Below are 24224 nucleotides of genomic sequence, written 5' to 3' on the forward strand. Positions count from 1 at the left end.
GTGATTCTGATAGATGGTGACATTTTCTAAGTTTCTTGGTTGGGTCACTGAAGGGACACCTTCTTTACGTAAACATTATTTATTTATTTATTTATTTATTTATTGCTGTTATTGGTCCTACAGTACACTCTTCCGGAGTGGCTTCCAAGAATGAAGAAACATCCCAAAGCTATCAGAATAATTTTTTTTTTTTTCAGATAGATTAACATAGCTTTCCACTATCAAGTTTCTAACGGATGGTCACATCAACAGTACTGCATCAAGTAATTTATTCAGGCCGGTGTCTGTTTACAATCTGAGGATGATGTCCAACAAGACCCTTCATCCTTCTTTGTCCTTTACAAATTATTCAATATATACTTAATGGACACATCTATGCATTAGGCTATCAATATGTTAGTACCATTGTTTTGAATCAATAGTGCAAAATTTTCAGTATTTTTAAATGAACACAAAACCTATTCCGGACTGCAGACTTCTGTAACCTTGGAAACTATGATATATGTTCATTTTAGAGACAATCGATGTGTTACAGCAGTGTCCAAATGTTTTGGATAGAAAGTGAATTACACTGTTTAATTTGTTAAAAATATATTTATATGACTCATCTGCTGTTGTTGTTATTACTCTTAAATTATTATTAATAGTAACAGCATATTTAATGAACACTTCCCTGTGTTTTTAGCACTTCAGAACTTCATTGTGGAGTGAAGCATGAAGTCTTGGATTCTCTTTAGAAAGAGAGCCGTTGCTCTGGAGAGATCATGCTTGAAGGCCTAATAGAGACAGGTAAAGTTGTTACTTGTTAAATAGATTTCAGAGGGCTTTATAGGAAGGATCCCATTTATAGTCAGCTCATGGGAGGATTAAAACAATTTTGAGAAGGCCGTAACAAGTAAATAAATGTAAAGATAAATTGGGAATTTGTTTTCCTTTTTTGTTTGAAATTACAAGTATTAATATTGCATAACATTGATTACACTATTCTAGAGAGCATACTTTCAAACTTAATTAATGACATTAAGTTTTAGCATTTATTTAAAATGGATGCGTGTGAAAAATCACTGATCTTTTGGAGGAGTGCCCCCATCTTTCAGCGTTACTCATAGTTATGTATATTCGGCGAGACACAATTATTCCATGTGCAGACAAGTAATAATGATAAAAAATCAATTAGCACTCTTTCTGTCTGTTTTGAAACAAGAGTAAAATATATTTATAGTTTTCCTTAGTTGTAATAATGTGTGTATATCAGAGATGGAGTGTCATCGTACTGCTCGTTAGCACATGTGGAGCCACACGCTTCTAAAATCCCAGCATTGGTTCCTCACTGTGCTTAACCTCTCTTTCACAGCTACGTATGGCTTCTGGCAAGAGACTGAACTTTAGCAGGAACAGTAAAAGCAGCTATGTGGGAAGACTGGGGTCTTTTAAAATATTTTAAGAGTTATTTTATAGAGGTTTTGCAAAGCAAGTGTGAACTTGATAAATACTAGAAGAATACAGTTGTCACTAGGTGTACCGTTGTAATAGATGTGCTTTGCTATTCACTCCCTTAACTCCGTGTTTTAAAAATGGGTGTTTTGCCATTGTCCCTAGGGAAGGCTGAGTTGGACAATAAGTTTGTATACAAATGCTTTTGACAAAACCCTCATATTTAATTCCTCTGGAGCTTTTATTGAAAAGTGTCCCTGACACTGTCAGCAAACTTCTTTAAGCTTTTTTCTGTTCTTCCACACAACAGCTTTGATTTGATTTTTTTTCACACTGGACTGAAAATAAAGCATTTTGAATATTTTCTTGCAATAGAATTGTGTCAGAACAGATGCTCTCAATTCAGAAGCCTTGATTTGTCTCTTTCTCTTCAAAAGTTTCAAAAGATTTCTAAAACTTCTCTACTAAAAAAGCATTGTAGGAAAACAAAATGTTTCCATTACAGTTTTGATTTCAGTGGAAGGCTGTAGCACCACCTTCTATGAATTTTGCAAACATTTAAAAGCTTTGCCTGGAACAAGAACTTGCTTCTTGGAAAGACTTAAATCACTGTGGCACAAACAAAACTTCTTCCAGTAAAGATAATGCCAAAATTCATATGGAAAAGAGAAAAAAATTATTATCTCAACATATATTAGTAAAACAAAAATTAGTTATCACAAAGAAAGACGGTAAGGCTTAGTAGTGGGATATTTTGTTGTTTAGTTCAATGTTATTCAATTTATTAAATTCACATCAAATACAGTTATTATCTAGCTGATCTAGCTGAGCATCTTGTTCCTCTAAATTTCTGGATATTGAAACAGGTTTTACCACTGGGAGTAATATGTGACTCAGCCTAAGCTCAGGAAGGCTGCCTGTGCAGCCAAATGCACCCATTCTTTTTGGATTCACGTGTTTAAGGAATTGTACCATGCATTCCTACTGCATGCCGTTGGAAACAAATGCATGAAAGTCCATGTGCCATGTAGAAGACAGAGCGGGAGAAATATTTGAAAACCTCCCTTCCTGTTTTAATATCACGTAGAATCACAGAAAAAGGCAACACACGTGAACAACTTAAGTACTTAATGGTTTTCCCTTAATATTGTAGCTTGATGTTAATATGTCTTGAAATAGCTTTTAATTCTTCATTGTACTTATGCAAATTTTTAGAATACTATTGTTACGTATAAATATTCATTTCCTTATATGAAGGTATTAAGGTACATAGAAGTCAGATTAGCATCCTGCAGTGAATCACAGCTGAGAAAAACAACAGCATAGCTCAAAGTGTTTTTACTGGAAATGGGCAGTGAGAGCCACTGTGGACTGAAAGGGCAGCTGGCATGACAGCATTTGACATCCTGTGTGTAATTGCTTTTGAATGCTTGACAGATTTTTATAATGGTACAGAGGCACTTAGGCCAGCAGGTAACTGCTGGGAATAGATTGAGTGGTGGTGAGCCCATTTTCATATTACTCTTACTTGAGAATCCTGTAGACACTCTTGACATCGAAGATATGTTCTCTTTTAACTTCAAGTGCTTGTCAACTGTTACACCCCTTTTCATCAAATTCAAGGGAAGCAGAACAACTTAAAACACCTATATGTTACTTAAGTGCTCATTGTTAAAGATGAAATTTAAAGTGCAGTTATATATAGTAGGGGTGGGAAATACAGTATTGGCTGGGCAACCAGCCTTTAGATTTTATGTTTGGATTATTTTTGTTGGCAAACCCTGAGCAGAGGATCACTTATGAAATTGATGTCTGATCAACCAGCCCAACAACTACAATCAGGGACAAGACAAGCTGTTACTGTCTGTTGGAAGTGATGGCATTTCTAATATATGCTAAGTGAGCTGATCAAAACAACGTAACAGTTCTTAGCTACTGGTTTTGTTTTCTTTTGCCTTACGTGTGACTGCAGATTTTAAAGTAAATAATCACATCTCTAAGTAGGTTTGATTTTTGCATTCACTCTTCCCATTGTTTTTTTTTTTCCATTTGTGTTCCTGATTGAATGAAAGGGTTCACCACCAGGGTTTTAGAAAAAGGATTAGTGGAATGGGATACCCTTATTCTGGGATACTGAATTTACCACATTGTAAAGGAGTTTGCATTGCAAATAGTTACACATACTGTAGTTTCTACAAATCAGGCTACCTGGAATCAAGCACCCAGGTACTGAAGAGTCATAAATGACCGGTTGCTGTAAAAATCTAGGTCATACGTTTCTAGACTTCTGGTCTTTAAACTGGTGAAAAAGTATTTTGTTCTTCAAGGATATTTTTTTAACTCTGTCATCATTTGGTGCTAAAAGTTTGGCGTTTCACGTAAAGTCCATTAAGGTTTGAATCCAGGTGGACATTTGAATTTGGGACAATACAATATCTCACACAATACACTGTAAATATCCAAAGCAACTGCTATGCTAAATTTAATAGACTGTGCCAAGCATTGTTCATAATATTTTATTAATGGCCGTGAATTGGATCTAGAAAATTTTACGGTGGTTGGACTAACCATTCATCCAAAAGATATAGGCACTTAATTGTGTCTAAGCAGCTGTCAATTTTGTATGCCCTTAAGATGTCCCTTTCTCACTTGGCTGATCACATCACGTTCGGAGCCTCTGAAATGTTCAGACTTGAACCTGAAGGGAAAATTTTGCTTGTGACAAAATTGCAATGGCTTAACCGTTATGGTGTCTACATCTTTCTATTTCTCTGAAAAAAATATTCAGAGTTACAGGAAAGGAAAAAGACAGTTAAAGAAAACTGTCACCAAAATCTAAATATTGCATTTTGTGTACTCGCAAAGTAATTTGCTCAGTAATGAGATGAGCCATTTTGATAACAGATGAGAAGTCCTTCCAAACTGAAAGAACCAGCATTGTTGTGCTCCTTAAAACCCTTAATTTCACCAGAAGTTATATTTTTGAACAAAACAGGAAAGGATGTCCCACTGGTGACCACAATTTTCACAGGAATAGAGCTTAATGGCCTTTGCATTTTAATTTACGAAGTTAATCGGATAATTTCAAGTCTGGCTACCCAGATCTCTTCAGTTGTACAAACCGTTCTTCATTTTCTGTTGTAAAGATCTGTGTGATGTTTGATGTCAGAATAAAGATGCAGCGCATTCTGTCTTGGTGCCATTTGCAATTATCGGGGTAGAGGACGGAGGTGAGAAAATTAAATCAGGAGACAGTCTTGCACTAGAGGAGCATCTTGGGTGATCCTATAAAAATAATAAAGCCTGGCAAAGCTAAAAAGTCATATGGTTCAGCTAGTAACTATAGCAGCTATTACAAATTACTTGAGTGATAATACATTTTTACCTGTTCAAAACTCATTAGTTTAGAGCTCATAAATGGCCACTTAAGTATTGCAGTTAATCTTATCAACTCTACTGTCATCATTTTCTAAAGATTATTTGGATACTAGAGGCTTCTCAACCCATTGGAGATATTTCACTGCCATTAGGTATTTGTTACAAATATCAGACAAAAAATTGATTTAAAATTTCTTCTTTAACACTGAAGATTTTTTAATTATTTTTTGCAGTTACTAGAAATTAATTTTGTAGTAATTTAGGTTCCCTAAAAAAGACCCAGAAATCTCAGCTAAAATATTGCTGTAAAATCCAAAAATCTGCATGACTTGAAGAACATTTATTAAAGAAAATATGTATTTGAGACACCCACTAATCTCCTTTTGGTTTAATGTTTCCATTGTGTGCACAGAAGAAAGTAGCTGTGTACAGCCCTGTGATTGTAGATGAGAAAGATGATGCTCTGGTTAAGCCTAGGAGACAGTGCACAGAAAATTAGCCCAGATTAGCCTAAAATAGCATAAGGTAGATTCGCCACTAAAAGAGTCACTACTAAGACTAAAGAATGCATTCCCAAAAAACATGTAACAATAAATGCGCATAAAAGGCAAAATGTGTAGACGGATGCACTCTAAACTATGTATTGCTGACCTCATTCTTAGCTATTTTCGGCTCTGTTAACATATACAAAATGAATAATTTTTTTTCCCCTTTTTTATAGCAGAAATATATGTATATTTTCTTCTGGCTTTTTATTGTTTAATTTTTTTTCTTTTGTTAAAATCAGGGAAATCTTACAGTTGATCATAAAAGCAAAAAACTGGGACCTACTTGTCTTCTACAGTTAAAAACTGGGAAAATCCTGTGAGCGGAGATACTGTCTCTTGCATTAAAATGTGACAGAGTGGTAATTTAAATTATGAAGGAGGGCCAGTTCCCACTGAAGCCTATCTAAGCAGAATTTAGCATACCTGTCATAGTCCATTTCATTTTCAGGAGCATTATACATCTGCTGCCTCCCAAAAGATAATCTTGGAAAACCAATTTGTATCAATATTTGACTTACATATCCGAAACTTCTATCCTGTCCTAACCACTACACAGACCGATTTAAATATACTCGGTTCTATCAATATTGCAGATGTGCATTTTGGATGATAAAAGTAAAGATTGTCTAAATATATGGCTGCAAAATTTCTCAGAAGCAAAATGAAATGTCCTAGATCTTTTCGAAGTTATTTTCCTTTGCTATCATAAAATGAAGGTGAAGATTATTTAGATCTTATTTACATTTTAAATTAGGTGTAATTTTAAAGGATTTGAATATCCCAGTGTCGATGGGAAATTCTTACATATAGTTCTCTTTCTGTATATAACTATATATGATTGTATTTCGTACAGCTATAGAAAATACTGTAGCTCCTTAAGGGAAAACTATGAGTGCTGGCTCACGGGAAACACTTCAGACCCAAGATAACTTTTCCTCTGAGTGATGTTATGACAGATTTATACTCTTCCAGACACGCAGTCAAATTTCCTGTTTTCCCCAAATGGTTTACAGCTATCATATATGGCCAAAAGAAAGAGTTGAATCCACTTACAGCAGGTGAGAATATGCCAGATAAATATTTATTTAAATCCATTTTAGAAGGTACATCCCATATAGTTCCTCCCATGTATTTGTAGGTCCTGCAGGCTTAATACTGTGAAAGTGATGTCTTATGATTCCAGACGAGTTCTGGTGAAGAGCGGTAACTTCCTTCCAAACGGCCACGTTTTCTGTACTGCAAGACTGCGCCTGTTTCTTAGTGCTTTTGCTCTTGGCCAACGGAAGCTGGAAACTATAGAAATAATAGCTCTGCTCTTCCATCCCTTTCCCAGAATTTTTGCAGAAATTAAAAACTAGTCTTTTTCTTCTTCCATTTGCACCTCTTTGCCCTTAGTGTCAAGGAAGGATAAACCTGGTGTTAAACCTCCTACCCCAAACTCTCTCCTGGTTTTTGTGTCAAGATAAACAAATGTGTAAAACCCAGATCAGCGGTATCAGTTAATTTTGCTCTTTCCTACCTTCTACATGTTATTTTTTTATATATATAAAAAAGACACGCAGTTGTCAGCACTGCACAGGCTTTAGTATTTATGCAGTTTGTATGTAAATAACACTTGTAGCTATATCCATGAATGCGGTTATTTTTAATTGATGTAAACGTTCTGCTGACTAATCCTTGATCTTAGTCGGAAACCTTTTGTAGTTGTGAAATGGAATTTGTTGCAGTTGTATCGGTTGTTATATCAAGGCAATAGTTGCTTTCCCTATAAAAGCTGTTAAATGTTCCCTATCAGAGTGGCCTTATGCCACTCTGGTTTCAAAATTGTTTACTTCACGTGATTACAGCACACTCATTACGGTTTGAGGAAATGTGAATTTCTGCCATGCCAGATGGTGATGGATATCGACGGCTTTTTCAGTGAAAAAGACAGGAAGCTTCTAAATTCCTTTTCTTCCAAAAGTCATACCTTCCCACTGAACTTTATTCCCACCTGCCAGTAAAGACAGATTTTTCAGAAGTTACTCCCTATCTTGTGCCAAAAGAAGCGGCCATATTTTAGCAAAAGTTTACTGTAATGGAAAGTTCACCTTCATTTTGTGTCTAAAGATTTAAAAATCTCTCTGAACATTTTTGGGCAAAAGCTGTTGCCTGTGATTTTTGTGTTTATATCGTGACCCAAGTTGTTGGCATCCGGCTGGTTTGGGATGTCGGCTCTCTGTGGGCAGCCACCAGGAGCGACCGTATCAGCGCAACTCACCAAAGAGCAGCAAAAGCTGCTCCGGGCTGTGCCTTGTGCAGTCCTACTGGCAGTAGGGGAAATCACAGGCTGTAGCAGCTCAGCCAGTCCATACTAGGGTTTTACAATTTGCACGGCTGCTTGCTGCTGTTGTCTGTAGTGAGGGCAGCTCCTCAATGGAGAACATGTCCTAGCTTTGCACATGCTAACTGAGGAGGCCCAAGATGCTCTATGTTAACTTTAGTTTAACATCTTTAACTTCTTCCTATTCAGTCTTTAAGTTGCAGTTTTGACAGTGAAATCTCGTACTTACCCTGAGTGAATCAGAGGCCTTTTTTCACGTTAGTGATGCTGTTGGTGCTGTTTCTTAGACTAGACTAAAGGAAATCTGACCACCTTTGGTATATAGATCAATTAATGTAATTTACTACTACAAGTACGTTTAACCTTGAACATTTGACTTACTAGCATGAACAGTTGTTTAATATCAACATCTGTAGAGGCTAATTTATTTTTCAAAAAGCTGAGCTGTGCTATTGTTGTAAAAAATCTTCAAGCGTAAAGCAGCACTAGGAGACTTTCTACAATGTAGTTTTCATTCAGAGAGAACAAATAGATTTGTGTCTGTTCCCAGAACATACTGGATAGGAAAATGCTGCTTTTTCAGGCGATAAATGAAGGTGCTGTATACTATATCAAATGGTCAAAAATCCAGATGTATTTGGAAAAGTAGCTGTAATGATAAAATAGGACTTCTGGGGGCTGACGGGAGTCTTCAAGCAATGCATGAGTTCAATGATATGCATTGCCTACTTGATTTTCTTTAAAGTACAAACGTAGTCATGCTTCAGATCTTCCAGAATGTGCCGAAATCTTTGTTAAAGGAAATTGTATAATGGGCAGCAGAAAAGAATAAATGTACTGGGTTTTACTGTAATAACCTGATGCTTAAGGTAGAAAAGAGAGACTGTCTTGTTTTAAAATTTGATCGGAAAAAAAAATATCACAGAAGACAGTTACTGATCAGATCTTAAATATCTGTTGAAACTTGATTAATTATGTGAAGTAATTTTAAAAAAAAAGTCACATGGTGAGAAGGGATCTTGAGTTAACAGAAAAGAAAAACATTTCTACCAGCCTAAGATGATCATCAGAACACAAAATAATGGTTAGAAGTGATACTTAATTCACAAATGAGTAGTTTTCCAAAATATTCTTTATCATCACCTTCTTTGCTTTCTCAAATATTCCTAGAAACTGAATCCTTAATTTATTTGTTATAACATTTTTTGTAACAGAGTAACTCACCCCATCAGATTGACTAGGCTTCTGGTGGTTTTCTCCCCATTCTTATAAGCTGTGGTAACTCCAGTGAAATCAAATGATTTTGTTTCATTTATGTACATGTAGTGATTTTGTTTCATTTATGTACATGTAGTGCTGCTAAGTTCTGTGGAGAAACATTGATGCAAGGTTGATATAATAAAGTGATAAATGAGGTTATGAAAGTTAAATTACTATGTTAATTTATTATAAGCAAGTCTTCCTCCCTAAAGGATACAGTACTGGAAATTTTCACATTCAAATAAACAAACAAAAACCCAGCCCAAAGAACTAGCAAATGGGATGGCAGTTATGAGTTTATGAATCAATGGACTTAACCCATTCAACCCAGTAATCTCAGGGTTATTCTTGCATATCTTGATGAATACACCACAGGAGCTGAAATTATACTGTACGCTGTAAGAGTGAGTGTTTAAGTAACGCTTTAGATAAAGTAGCCATTCTTAGTAACCAGCTTTGACCAGTGATCAATAATACTTGCTTTTTTATGGTATGGTTATTCCATTTATTTTAGTCTATTAGTTGTTCATAATTATTTTATTTAAATAATGTTGTTACTGAAAGAAAACTAAAATGTTAATATGAATTCTCTTGTCATTGTATGCACTGTCTGCGTTATTGTTGCTGTTATGTAGGACCAACACGTTAAGATCACTTCTTCTGAACAAGGATATCGCTACGTCAGTAATGACCTTTTCTAATGTAGAAAATGGATTATGCCAAGCAGAATATCTGTTTTTATTGTCTACTGTAGGGGTTAAATGATATTGCTAATGAGATTTATCAGGTATTTTTTGTCTTGGAAAGCAGAGTGAGATCCCTGTGTGGAGTGATGCTCTAAGGGCCGTTTCCTATTCGGTGTGCACATGTTTGACCTAGACAGAAGCCCCAAACTGCGTTAGGAATTTTTGTTTCAGTTGCAGCTCTTCTCCCGAAGCTTGTGTTTGGCAAATCCTGCTGTGGCAGTCACAGTGGTGCTATTGGTGGGATAATTATGCTGCCTTTGTACACCATAGCAGGTATATATTTTGTGCTGATCTTCCACGAGTTGAGTTAATTACAAGACCTGATTACAAGCACACAGGTCAGTTCAAGGTTGTACATAATTCATTGGCATAGTTCACCATTGCGATGGGGAATTCACCTTCTGGGTGGGTGGGAGGCTGAGTAGATGGCTAGGCATGAGTTTGTGCAGCTACCACTCGAGCGATGTTAAGTGCCCAGAAATTTGTTTGTGGAGCAGTTGTCTCTGCGGTGAGCAACTGCATGGACTGTTTGTAATCAGTCATGTGCGGCAAGGCTACAGTTGGAAAAAGCGATGTCTGAATGACCTTACTGTGGTTAAGACCTGACTTTGGATTTTGAAGCAGTCTTGCTTAAGCCCAGCTTACTATAATGTTGAGAGTGGACAATTTTTTTTTTTTTTTGAGTGCTGAATGCACAGAGAGAGATGCAGATGGATTTTTCAGAATACTCACCGGTTTTGTGTGTTATTCTACTCAGCTGTGAGGAGGCTACATATTCTGTCTAGAGCAGTCAGCAAAGGTAATTGTCTTAACTTCCATATGGAGCGTGACCGAAGAAGCGCCAGCACCAAAAGTTTCATTTGTGTGTTGCAAATATTAAGGGCTGTGTGGAACAGAATGGAAGAGTCTGGCTCTGCTGTTACCTGCAAGAAGAATCGCTGCAGACTTTTGTGCAATGTCTGAACTTTCTCACCATTTTTCATGCAAATTCACTGCAGTGATCAATCCTCCCATAGGAAAGAGAACAAAAAACCTGTTTTGTAACAGTTTTGTGCATTGCTGCCCTACACCATTTCCACGGTGAGGAAATGATGTCTAAAGAGTTACTGAAAAGAAGAAAGGAAGCTCCTAGAACTGGTGGTTTCAATTTTCATTTATTTTTTTGTATATTCTGTTAGTACAAGATTTTATTTTTCATAGGAACTGAATTTTAATCAGGAAAAAAAACTGCACTAGGGAATAAAAACTGCCAATGTTCTTTAGTCCTTGAGTTAGGAAATTACATAAGCCAGCAGTTTTACAACTGAATGGGCGTATGGCAGCGTGGGTGGATCTCTGAACTTACAAAGGAGCGTCACTGAAGTCAGGTATAGGATCAGAACAACTTTATGAATGCAGTCATTCCCACTCTTAAAGGCAGTCTCTTAAAATTATGTAGGATTTCCTTCCCACATCCTCCAAGCGGTATTTAAGAAATAATAAATTCTTTCTTGTTTAAAAAAAATATTAAAAAAATATTAAGGAATCAAAGTGGTTGGAATCAATTCTTGATATGTAAAGAGGTTTAAGTCACATGATACTGTATGGTTATAAATTGTATTGTAGACCCATCAGAAGTTGCTTCTGTATATATTCCTTACTCATTGCTAACAGATGGCCAGCAATTTAGAATTTTCTTTTAATGAATCCTTATCCAGATCACCAATACTGATGAGTTTGCTATCAAAAGTAGTGCCTACTATGTTTGAGGGTTTTCTGAGTACACTGAACTTTTATCTATTTCTGACCCTAAAAACTAAATTAAATAATCCATTTAATTCAGCCAGCTGTTAGCCAGCCTCCTTTGAAGCCTAAATGCCATGCACTAATTTTTCTCTCTTAACTGTTGAAATTTGTGAGACCACAGATCTCTTAACTGAACATGACTCCCAGTGGCCAATATTTTAAAAAGTAACCAGCATGAATACCAGCTCTGTTTCTTTTTCTGTCATTAGGAGCTAGCACTGCTGCAGTTGGCATGATGACAGAGCATCCACAAAACTGAGGAATTTAATTACATATGTTAAAGCTGCAAATGTTCCTGAAGAATCAATCTCCCAAAAGAAAGTCCCTAATTAATTCACTACTATATATGTGGGTGGACCTCGCAATACAATCTCCTAAGAGAAGTGCATCCCATGGTAGTCCGTTAAATGCACACTTTAGTAAAGGTCTTTGAAGGACTTGCAGAAATCAAAAAAGAGATGCTTGACCCCCATTTAAACTGGCTGGACGATCTCAGTTATTCATGTGTTATTTATGTACTGTAATGACCGTGTTTGGAATAAGAGGCTCAGCAATATTTGATTTTGAGAATTTCCCCTCCCCTTGTTGGAAGGGGACTCTTGTGAGACATGAGTAAGGATCTTTTCAACCATACCTCTGCCCTCCCTTTATTCTCTGACCGTAGTAGGGTAATTTTACTTCCACTGCCATTCTGACCATATTCTTCTCGGCTTGTCTGTAAAGTCGTGACGTGCTCCACTGTGTTGTCTCTCTTCTTCGTTTTCTCTTGTTCTGCCTCTGTAATCCCTTTAATCCCTAGCTTTAATTTCCCCCTAGTTCTGGTAAATCTAATCTAGCCAAGTACTTGTTTTATTTTCCTATCATTCGTCTCCCTGATATCTGGAAAACTTAAAGCTTTTCAGCTTGGTTGCAATAAAAAATGTGTTTCATCTAACCTGAGTTTGTCCCTGTTGCTCCTATTTCCTGTCTTGTATCACTTCCATTGTGGTAGGAAAGCTAATTTAAAAAAAAAAAAAAAATCAATTTAGTGTTGGAAATTAGGATCTCTTTGGTCACTGTGGTTGCTCTCAGGGTCTGCCCAGTTGTTTCTGTAATCTTGAATTCTGAGGCTTTGGCCAGAGATGATGGTCTGTTCATACAGAACTCTTGAGTTTGAGCAGAATTCTCCTCTGTAGAGAAATAAGGTCTTCGTCTTCTCACAAAAAGCTTTATAGCTGCATTAATTCTTGGAATAACCTTCCATTTCTGTATATCAGTTTCTCTTCCATCTTACTTTAAGTCTAGTAAAATTACTTTCTTCCATTATCATCCTTTCTTGGCTGTTAAAATGGTCAAATCCTCCACTTAAGGACTCACTGATCAAATCAGTGATGATATACCACAAATGAAAGAAGTTTCTTCCCTTTAGGACCTGACATCTGTACCATAGTGAAGGCTGTCATAGGATATCAATGTTTCTTAGAGTTATGCTTCTGATCGCTAAGCTTCAGGTGAAGCTTTCTCAGTACTTGATGAGCCTCAGACAGCTGGAGAACTTTGAAGACCCCCCAGCACTAAAAATGATCTAGCATCCAATACTAGTAAGATGTGTTGATCTCTGCTAATGAAAAAATTACTATAATCTTCTACATTAAAAACAGTTTCAAGGGAAATTCAGAACAATAAAGCATGTTGGTTTTTTTAAAAGAAATTACTTTGTGCTAAGAATTTCCACTTTCAAACATACAATAAAAACAGGATAGCGTTGAGTGAAAAATGTTGTAAAAATATGGAGATTTCTCATATTTGGATCACAGTACTATTTCATAAGAAATTATTATAAGCCTCCAAAATGAATATCCTATTCAGCCATTGAAGGCAAATTAAATGCAAATGAAACTCCTCAAATGAACGCATATTACTTACTGCATTGAGGTTTCAAAACACATTTGTGATGCTGAGTAGAAAAAAAAATCAAAGTTACATTGAATGTACTGTGCAAATGCAAATGTCATCAACCATTTCTTTTTATGCTTTTCTGGTTTGTGTTCTTTGTTTTGCAAATATGGTAATTGTAATGCAATTGTATTAAAATTGGAAGAAGTCATCAAAATTCACCCAGCAAGCATACTCTTCTTCCAAGGTTATTTGGCTCAAAAGTATAAAATGGATTTGGAATTTTAAGTCATCAGTTTTAAAGCTTATCATGTTACATTTATATATTCTACTGGCATGAATGACATCAGAAATATTGACACATTAGTATGGAACTAGGAAAAAAATGTATGTGTTAATGTGTAATTTATTTTTTTTTAATAGGAGGCTGCCTCATGACATGGGTTTTTGGCAAGACAAATGTTTTACTGCATATACTGAGGCCTTTACTTAAAACTTTGAATGGTGTACCTATATTTGGATGTTTATTTTTTCCTTCCAGTATTTTAATTTCAAGAGTTACCTTGACATATCAATTTCTCCATACAAGTCCTGTAGGAAAGAACTTTTTAAGCCTAAAAGAATTACCTTTGACTTCATGCATTTTACACGTTCATTTATCCAAATATCACCCTATCATTAACACTGTATGCTGACGACTTACTGGTCATCAGAGAATATTGGAACAAGCTGACAAGCTCAAGACAGCTAGGATGATTCCACAATGCTGGCATCTTAACATTTATGTTTTTGCACAAAAATAATACATTTCTAATGTCAGATTTCCTGAGGTACATGCTCTGCAGATTGTTATTCTGCACCGGCAATCAACTAGTGAGGAGTTAAATGCTACTGTCCATCTGGAATAGCAAATTAAGTCCATTAAGAGAGAGAAAGCTGAATTACTCTAAATGACTGATGCAGACTTTTATTCTGCAATGGTTCAACTGGAAGATGCTGGAGCACAATAGCAGCATGTCAAGTATGTGGCCTATAGTACTTTGTCAGAGATCCTCAGCTTTGTCAAATGCAAAAATAAAAATAAGTTTGGAAAAAAACACCCAAACCCCACAGCTTGGACAGGTCATAATTAGTGACAAGGTGTGCAGTGCACAAAGCTTGGATAGAAGACTTTGGAACACTGACCAGCACGAAAGGTGATTATCACATAACTAAACAAGAAGCACAAGAAAAAAAATCTTCGTTTCATGCACAATATCTGGTGAAGAAGAAAGGTGGATGGACTTTAGGGAACTGTCAGAAAAAAACCTAAGGGATAGCAGAAGTTAAAACATTTTACTGGAGATTGTATTTACACCCTCTGGTGAAAAGGGCATCCAGTCAAAGAAAAAATACCTGTGTATTTTCATTTTGCAGCATAGCAGCAAAATTTGTTTTGATGTCATTTGTCATGTTAAATGTTTCAACCAACTCTGTATGCGTTGTCTTTATGCCCTATGAGAAACAGATTAAGATCCTGTGTGCTGTTTGTCAAATCTTAAGGTGTGAAACAATGCTCTTGGAGGCTTACCAACTTCAGTTAACCACGGCAGCATTAAGGTATGTGGTTGAGAGGCTGATTGAATATTAAAAGGCTACACACAAAGCAGATCTTCAGTGATGTGGCATTTGATTAGTGGGGAACTGCAAAGAAAAGACGTTGTGTGGCTGCAGTGTTTCCATATTTGCCATCAGAGCCTATAAGTAAAAGGAGCTTGACTTCTTGCCGTACACTGGTACCAGAGGAAAGTATTGTGAACAGTACAGGCTACATCATAATAGAAATATTGCTTGCCATAATTGTTATAAACTACTTAATCATATTTGACAATGAATTAAAACATCAATAGAGGTGATCAGCCTCTCAGCTGATACAAATCAGGATAACTGTCAGTCAGTAGAGTTATGCTAGTTTGCCCAGGTAGACTTTGCAGAAAATCTGTAAAAGCTGATGTGATTTTTGATCTACGTTGGTCAATCTACTCAAAAGCTTTCTGCCTTTTTTTTTTTAATGGAGTAGTTGTTGCTATGTGACACAGATTACAGCAAGCACCAAAAGTGTTTATAAGTGAGGTTAGTTCAGGTGCTACATACGCAGTGGTGCTTAAAGACTCATAATATCTTTCATAACAAATTCTGTCATCAAGTGTGCCAGCTGCATCAATATCAACCAGTAAATCACTGCCAGGCAAAACCAGGTGTTGACCACAAACCAGGAAAAAGTTTGAGGCTATGCAAGCTACGTGCAGGAGGAGATAAGCACTGTGCCTTGGCAGATGCAGTGTTTGCATAACCACAGCCTGATGGTTTTCAAGGAGTCGAGTAAGACCTCTGGCTGACTGTTCACTTTTGATAATGTCTTTGCTTTTTGACTCTGTGTTCCTTAGATGGCTGTTTATGTACATGTCTCTGTCTTAAGGAGCCTGCGCATGTGGGGCCTATAAAAATACATTCAAGGTATGTGAATTATGGAAACTAAATACAGCTGGCCTTTCAGTCCGTATGGGTTGGAATCACTAAAATGTGTAGCTGCTGCAAGTAGCAGTTCTTCAGTAGATGAAGTTTTTTCTCTGAGTCACTGTGCGTTAATCAGTTTTCCAGCGTGGTGGGTTATAATTTATCAATGATTCTGCTGTCTTTAGAGGAGTTCTCATTCAACTGAGATGTAAACATCAGGGGAGTTCAGTGAAAGGTTTACTGCATGGCTTTCCTCTCAACCTTTTTTTTTTTTTTAGTGGATATATGAACGTGCCAGAGGTGTTTGCAAATAAATCTATATAAATATAGAAATTAATGAGATAATTTTTCCTGCTTATACTGGATAAAACAAAGAGCTTTCAGTTTTGTCTATTTCTAATGTTACTATTTTGTTCCGAAATCTGTTTTTTAACGGCTAAATTATATAAAATGTTTTAGGTTCGGTTGGTGCGATTAATTTCAGCAAAATTCCTTTCAGGTCAAGCTGAATCCATAACTTGTCTCTGTCAGATTTATGCGGACTTTATTCATTTTTGCAGTGCTAAACCTGAAGTTGAAACTAATAGAGTTTAAGATTCCTAAATAGAAAACGGTGTGCGCCTGGCTTTATTTAGAGATTTCAAGTCCTGTTTTGCAGGTATGCTGATGTTTATGAAACCGTCAAGCTTTGATCGTACTGGTTAATCTAATTTAAAGACTTTTAGAATTCTTGTTTAACCTTCAGCTTGAGATAACCACCAGTGATGGTTTCAGAGAGAGGGAGTGATAGCATACTCGGGAGAAATACCATATGTGAGCATTTGCAGCTATTACCATTTAAATAGCCTGTGTCAACCTAAACAATACAAAAGGGTTTGGATGACATTTTTTTGTGGGAATTTGATTCCAAAGATCTTTACAGTATGATAAGTACACGATCCAAAATGACATATTATGGAGATATCCTGAGCTGGGGCAAACACAGATCTCAAGAAAGGATGATAGGCAGAACTGAAGGAGTAAGAAATAACAAATAGATGGAAAGCACTTTAAACTCTGTCCTCCAATATGTACAGCACTGTATTGTGACATTCATCAGAGAAATCTCATTTTCCCAAGCTTCTTCCAATTTTCTGCAACCTATTTGAATAGTTCCACTTCTATTAGAACCAAATTTAATGGACAAGTAGAGTTTTTGTTCTAGCTGCATCGGTACTGCCGGAAGAATATCTGTACAAGTCCTGAACTCTGGGTTCCTTGATCTGTACGTTTGCTTACAGGTACATGCCTGAATAAGTCATTAAAGTTAGTGTTTCAAATACAACTAGGAAAGAATTTTCAGGATTGAGGAATAGGGAAAGTTTTATTTTTTGGCTTTACTGCTTTTATTGCATAAAAATCCTCAGTAGATTTTTGAGAACCTCCAGAGGGATACATGTTATAAATAAACCAAGATCTGGAAAAAATAAGGTCCAGGGACTCTGAGTTATGAACTTGCACTTGGAATGTTAGACGGGAACGAAGAACGCTTGCAACCTGCTCCTGCAGTGCTGGGGTGCAGGGACCTGCAAGCACGGGGCTGGAGGAGTGCTGGTGCCCGCCAGAGCCGAGCAGTGGCAAATGGAGAGGGAGAATGCAACTTTTGGTATCAGAATCTGCGCTCTAGGTTGCTTTTTAGAATACTAAGCTTGCATTAAATTACAGCTTAACTTTCAATTGTTTAAGTGGGACACTTTTGTAATAAACACAGGCTGCCTGGGATCATCTGAAAACAATCTTACACATTTGATTCATTTTATTCATGGAGACATTTTTGTGTCATCTGCTGAGTGGGTTTGGCGCTTTCCCCCCTTTTTTTCCAAATCTAGCTTTGAGTGCTTGCAAGGAAAGGAGAAAACAGACACCAAGAGAAACCAAAGTTCTTCATTGTGGGAAGTGTGCCTACAAAATTTGTCTTAAAATTGGGTATTTTATTTTTGTAACAAAGTCTCAAAGATTGAGGAACAGATTTTTCTGCCTGTATTCTTTATCTGTAAAGTTGTTTAGATTCGTTGCTTAAAAAGATTAGTTCTCTCTTAATAAACAGACCAGAATGGATTGGTCAATACTAACGTTTAAGTCATGGCTTCTGTTTGCAAGCAGAAAGTTTTACTTAATGCTCCAGTCACATGAAGGGTGATGTGTGGCATAAAGCAGCATGGGCATCATAACATTGACCTTGCCTTCAGGGTGCCATAGGAGAAAAAATGTGAATGACAGAATTGACAATGTAGTTATATTATTGCTGTGAATTTCCGTAGATGTACTCTAAAGTGATCTATATCTGAGAAGCTCCATAGTTTAGTATATTGTCAGTGCTTTGTTTAACAGGGGTACACACTATTGAGATATATGTATATATACACTTATATAATTGTTGGTCCATTACCTGCGCACAAAGTACTGTCTGAAAAAAGATTCCTTTTACTTCAGTATTATCGATGGAGAGATGATATATGCAGAGATATGTATGTGCACTTACATATGTACACTCATACACACAGTATGTCTGCATCTGTGTGGGCTGTGAGAACGGTAGAGATGGTTGTTCACACTTCACCTACTTCCTATAAACTGATTTCACTTTTAAAAGCTCATTGTAATATAAAATATGCTTATGATGATCTTCCAATTGAAAGCTAGTCTGGCATATACTGATATCTTGCTAATAGATGGTGTATAACACATGTTCAAACAAAAACATGTACTGTTTAAAAAATGGCATCCCACGTTACTGACAATGTTCAATGATGCAACTCCATCAGTTTTGAATCAAGTTAGACTTTATCATCATTTATAATTCATTTGAATTCCTCTCAAGCTCTGCTTCAAGCATCTCCTAGGTGTTTAGACTGCAGAAAGATAAAATGCATAGATGTATATTGCTGCCTAATAAATCTCTTTCATGTTTTTCACTTGCAAAGACAGAGTACCCTGACCTTGGAAAAGGGCTGTAATCTAGTGTCTTTATAGAGATGAGGGAGCAGCTTTGACAAGTAGAAGTTAAACCCTAGATGGTCCAGGACTATCTAGCCATTGCTTAATCTTCTTAATATGGTAAGACAAATCCCACTTTTCATTTTTATATTAACATATTTCAATTTTATTACAGTTTTTAACTCTTGGGCAGAGCTGTAGGAGCTTGAATAGAAATGCCAGGCAAGCACACACATTAGTAAAAGAGAAAAAGAACTCAGCTCAGCAAGCTCACAAGTTTCAAAAAGCTTATTTTAAATGACTGTGAGTGAGGAAGAATTAGGGCATTGAGCAAGCCCACGTAACTACTGTAGAGACAATATAAGGAGCATAAGATGAGAATTAATTACTATTAACAATAAAGTACTTTTATTCTTGGTAGGACTTGCTGTCAAGATAGGATTCCTAAGTGGGCACAGGCTTAGAAACATCCACTTCTGATTGTTACCTGCATCATCAGCAAGTTTCATATTTTTGAGAGCAGGGTATGATTATCCCCAGTTGTTTCTTAAAAGGAACATATAATGTCAAGCTTAATATTTGTGAGGTGACTGCCTGTTATTATAGTCTGTTACAGTGCACAGAGACTGGCCAGAAGGATTTCACTTGAAAACTGTTTCTGGAATTGCAGCTCTCTTCTTTCCCACATCTTTTTTTTTTTTTTTTCATTTATCTGTCTCAAACTAGTATAATAGATATTATTCTGTATTTGAAGAAATTCTCTGCCAGTGAGTGTGTTACACATGTCGGTAAAGCACTCAAGTAACTGAGTCGCATTTGAAGCTGGCCAGATTAATTATGGATATAAATAATATTTTCAATAACCCATACCTTTTATTTGAAGAACAGTTATGGTTAACTTTAAAACATTTTAACTGCTTTTGCAAGCATAGGGGGAAAGAGTCTATGGTGTCTGCTCAGTGGATGCTTTGGATATTTGAAATTTGTGATTTGAGCTGTAGAGTTGTCCCTGTAAGTCATTGTTTGTGGTTGCTATCACTAGATTATATAACATTTTCTAGGAAACTTGTGCACTTCTAGGTTAACTTCTTCAGGAAGAAAATGTTTTTCTTCTAGAAAACAAACCAACAAAATCTACTAATAACCCAAAACCCAATATTTGCAAAGATTCTGTGTAAAAAAAAAAAAAAAAAAAAAAAAAAAAATGCAATGACTAATATATCAGAAAAAGTCCAAATTAAAATTGGTTCTGCTCAAGTGACTTGTTTTGCAAACTTTTCCCTTGTTTCACTAGCTCTAACATTTACAATCCCATGTGGGATAAAATTTTCATAAAGTGAAAGACTTGTAGTCCAAGTCAAAACACCCAAATCAAGCTTTGTACCTTCACTGTCAGGGTGCCACCAATCTTTGGGAACCTTAATCTCAAAGGAAGGATTTTCCATCTGGCTGCTCAGATATCAATTCTATTCAGCATACTCTTAAATAACCTTGGAAAGGGGTGATTAGTGATGAAATACAGGATATCGATTGATTAAATATTTTTGAATACTCAAAAGTAAAGCTGATTCTAAAGAGGTAAAACATGATTTTTATGAGGCTGAATGACGGATGAAATTCAATTTTGGTAAATGCAAAGGAATGCATGTATTTAAGTATGCATTTTTACTTAGTAGTTACTGTTCAGGAGGGAGACTTTAGCGTTATTGTGATTAGTTCAATAAAACTGTCACCTCAACACTAGTTGAAGAGGAAAATACGGTTTTACAAAACATCCAGGGAAAAATAAGAAAAAGAAAAGGATTAGTACAATCTTCTTGAAATCTAGGTTGCATTGTTACATTGAATATTACAGACAAGACTGTTAAAAGTCCCCAAAGGAACAAGAAGAGCTACAAAACCCAAGAACAATAAAGGCATGGAAGAGTTTCTTGCTGAGGACCAATTAGATGGCTGTATACCCTCTACTTGAAAAGAGAGGACTAGGATTGTGGTACAGGTCTAATAAATGACAAATAGTGTAGAAGACGTGGCATTTTTTATTAGTTCTTATAACAAAAGGATGAAGGTGTACTGAATAAAATAATCGTGCAGAAGTTTCAGAACCAATAAAAGGAAATACTTGTTTCATAAATATGTGATTAAATTGTGGAATTCTCTGTCAGAGGGTATGATGCAGATCTGAAATGTGAATAGGCTAATATGGGATTTGATTACATCATGCTGTAATGAATAGGCCTCATTTTGTGTATTTTAAAGAACATGCAATCTTCAGATATAATTCCTGCCTCTGCTTTCAGATATACTATCCTGCTGGAAGGATGCGCCATTCTGTATTTTCCTAGTTTCTTATAGTATTTCTCAACTGTGGACCTTTGTTCAAACAAAGTATGTCTGTTCTTGTGATCTTCAGACGTTTGCAGACAGGATTAATTTTATCACTATAAACAGTTTCTCTATGAAGTGTGATATTAAATGCTTGCATATGTTTACACTTTCATCTTGTGAAGTGCACCTGCAAGACATCCATGCTAAAATGTGCTGTGCTTGAAAAGAACTCATCGATGGTCCATGTGCTTTCTCAGTGTGTTCGTGCATATGAGCTTTGCTGCACACTGTCAGTATTTTTGGCAGTCATGAGTGATTGTAAGGACAAAAGTGCAGGTGCAAATTTAGAGACTGGGCTTTGCTGCTGTGTTGCTGCTGCTGCTTTTGTTTGGAATATTTGCTTCTGGTAATAGAGTCGTAATCAGCTGTCATCTTGAACAACTAACTTTGGACTAAGAATTTTGTTTACTGAAATTAAAACCAAAGAAAGAATAGCATGGAGCTTCTCTTTTCCTGTTTGGGGTCTTGTACTTCTCGCAGCATTCTGTTACCAAGTTGCAGATCGGTCCTCGATCAGGAACTGAAATTTACTCCCTTATGTGCACCCATGTTTTTTCCTTTCCTGTGAAGTGATTGAAATGATTTTGTGATGCACATGCTGCTAGCCTGTTTCACTCTGTGCTTATTAATTTCAGGACCAATTAATTATTTTAAGGTGGTTATTTTTTGTTCTTTGTTTTTGTAATCTATAATAAACGTTTTTTTGCTTTATGGTAAATGATAGAAGTTTGTGGATGTATGTTAGGTCTGTCAGTTTACATGATTCCTTTTCTTGTCAAAAGGAGTAAAAATGGAGCAAAATGGGTTAAGAAAGAAATAAGGTAACAAAAACAGAAGGAGAGAATAAATTCACTGGAATTTTTGAAATAGCTCTTGTGAGAAAATATATAGTCAGCAAATTCTACAAAGTTTTTTGGTACAGAATGAGGGAAAAACATATTTCAAACATATACAGGATGCAGCCCAGTTCCCTAAAGCCTCTTCTTTCTACTTTGGCCTAAATTTGAGATGGCTGGCATGGCCTTCTCACAGCAAAAATCCTGGAAAGCGAAGAGTGGTGCAGCTGGTCCCTGGCTAGTTCATTGCTAAGGGGAAATCTTAATTAAAGCCGCCTTCATTATGTATTACTGTGCCCTTGGAAGGGATCAGATGTTACATAGAATGTTCCATGTTGGGGAAAGCTTTAGAGGACACTGGGCAGGGAATACAAGTTCCTTGGAGGATGGGGTGTTTTTAAAATAGATAATGGTATGTAGAGGTTTTGGAAAATTTGATCTTTGCTTTGGATTTGCAATGGTTTGGGCACTCTGCCTGTAACTGTACACTCACATCCTGGAATTTCTGCCAGTCACCTGCCACTTGATGCGATAACATCCAGATATGCTTCTTGCCAAATCCCACAGGACTCCTTGTTGCTCTATGCTCAAAGATTTAAACCAGATTAAAAAGCAACCATGAGAACCAGAGCATGAAAAGAACCCTTAAATATCTGGGAAGCATGCACTGGCCTCTCACGAAGTCACAGCGCTCTTTGGCATCATACACGTGATGTAAGTACCAACGGGTATCAGCTGAGAGCGCGAACGAGCTGGTGATGCATATTTTGGACAGGTCCCGTGGAACGCACTGGCTGTATTGATAGCTTAAGCAAAATGTTATATTGACTCAAAAAGAGTATTTTCCAATATTCCAACTGCAATATTTCAAGCTGGGATAATTCTGCTTGAAATTTATATATTATTTCAATTTCCCACCTGGCAAAATGAAAAAAAAAAAAGTTTATCAAATATTTCCTTGCATAGAACACTGAAACTGCACTTTTTAGCAATTGTTTTAATAGAAAAATGCTCAACTTAGTATCGGGGAGTTTGAGATTAATATCCTTGACTAAAAATTGTCTCATCATCCAAACAAAATTTTTTTCCCTCTTTAAGTCCCTTGCAGGCTGTTCACATTGGCTCAGGTGTGTATTGACATAAGCGAAGGACCAGTGCTTTTATAGGCTTCTGAATTTATAAACTGTTGATTTATATGGGTAAAAGAACCCCCCTTTTCATAACCAAATCATAGGGGTGAAGGGCTTTCAGTAAAATTTTAATATTTTGCTAGAGAAGCTTTACAGTCTTCACTCCTGCATAGATTTAACTTTGAAGGATTTGTGTTAAGCACAAATGTTTGGCCCCTCTGTTTCGTTTCATGCATACCTAGCAGTGTCTAGAAAGCCCGGTTATTTCTTTCAAATGTATTTTGCACTTCCTTGGGCCTTTTCAGTCTCAGCTGTTTCTAAAATCTTGCAGCTACTGTATTTGGAAACCTTGCCTCATTATAATGGAAGACATGGCCGGTTAAATCACAGAATGTATCTGTCAGGACAGCTGAGTGAAGAGATCATTTCATTGTATACATAGATTTCTCTAAATACCATTGTCTCACGCTGAGAAACTGACTCTAGCCAAATGCATAAACAGATGATGCTATTTACGTGGTGTTTCTTAATGGTATCTGCGGGAATACTTTGCTTCTGTTTTACAAATAAGAAAAGTGAAATTCTTTGCAGAAATATTTCAGTAGCTGTTCTATAACTCAATGACGTGAAACATGCAGTATTTTAATCTGTTTTTTAACTAATGTATCCACATCTCCATAAAAAACAGTCCACGGGGTCTTCCCGACACCATTAACTCTTGTGAGAGTATGCTACGTATCAGCGAACTCAAAGGGAATTGGAGGGAGACAATAGTTACATTTTTAATTTATTCAGATAATTTTGAATTATCAAAATTATTGTATCAATCTGACAGTGCATTAAAATGTTTCTTCTTGAAAATTTTTGCGTATTTGAAAATGTGTTTCTGCTCAAATGTAAGTACTCTTGGCTGTATTTAGCTTATTTTCAGTATCTCCAAGGTCAAGCCAACAGCAACACTCAGGGACTCAAGAATCAGATTCTGATTTGAGCCTCAGTAGTGTGAACCTATGGTAAGATATGACAGTTCAGTGGTTTTACTTTGACTA

At 36.4% G+C, this 24224-nt stretch overlaps 1 long non-coding RNA gene across 1 annotated transcript in view; it reads left to right on the top strand.

The window, feature by feature from the left end:
* The first annotated feature begins 686 nt into the window (after positions 1-686).
* Positions 687-24224, top strand: part of LOC129209591 (uncharacterized) — a 35714-nt gene continuing 12176 nt past the window's right edge. The window contains exon 1 of the long non-coding RNA XR_008578118.1: positions 687-789. This is a non-coding gene — a long non-coding RNA (uncharacterized LOC129209591). The remainder of the gene's footprint in view (positions 790-24224) is intronic.

Source organism: Grus americana, chromosome 8 (genome assembly GCF_028858705.1).
Source record: "Grus americana isolate bGruAme1 chromosome 8, bGruAme1.mat, whole genome shotgun sequence".
NCBI lineage: Eukaryota > Metazoa > Chordata > Aves > Gruiformes > Gruidae > Grus > Grus americana.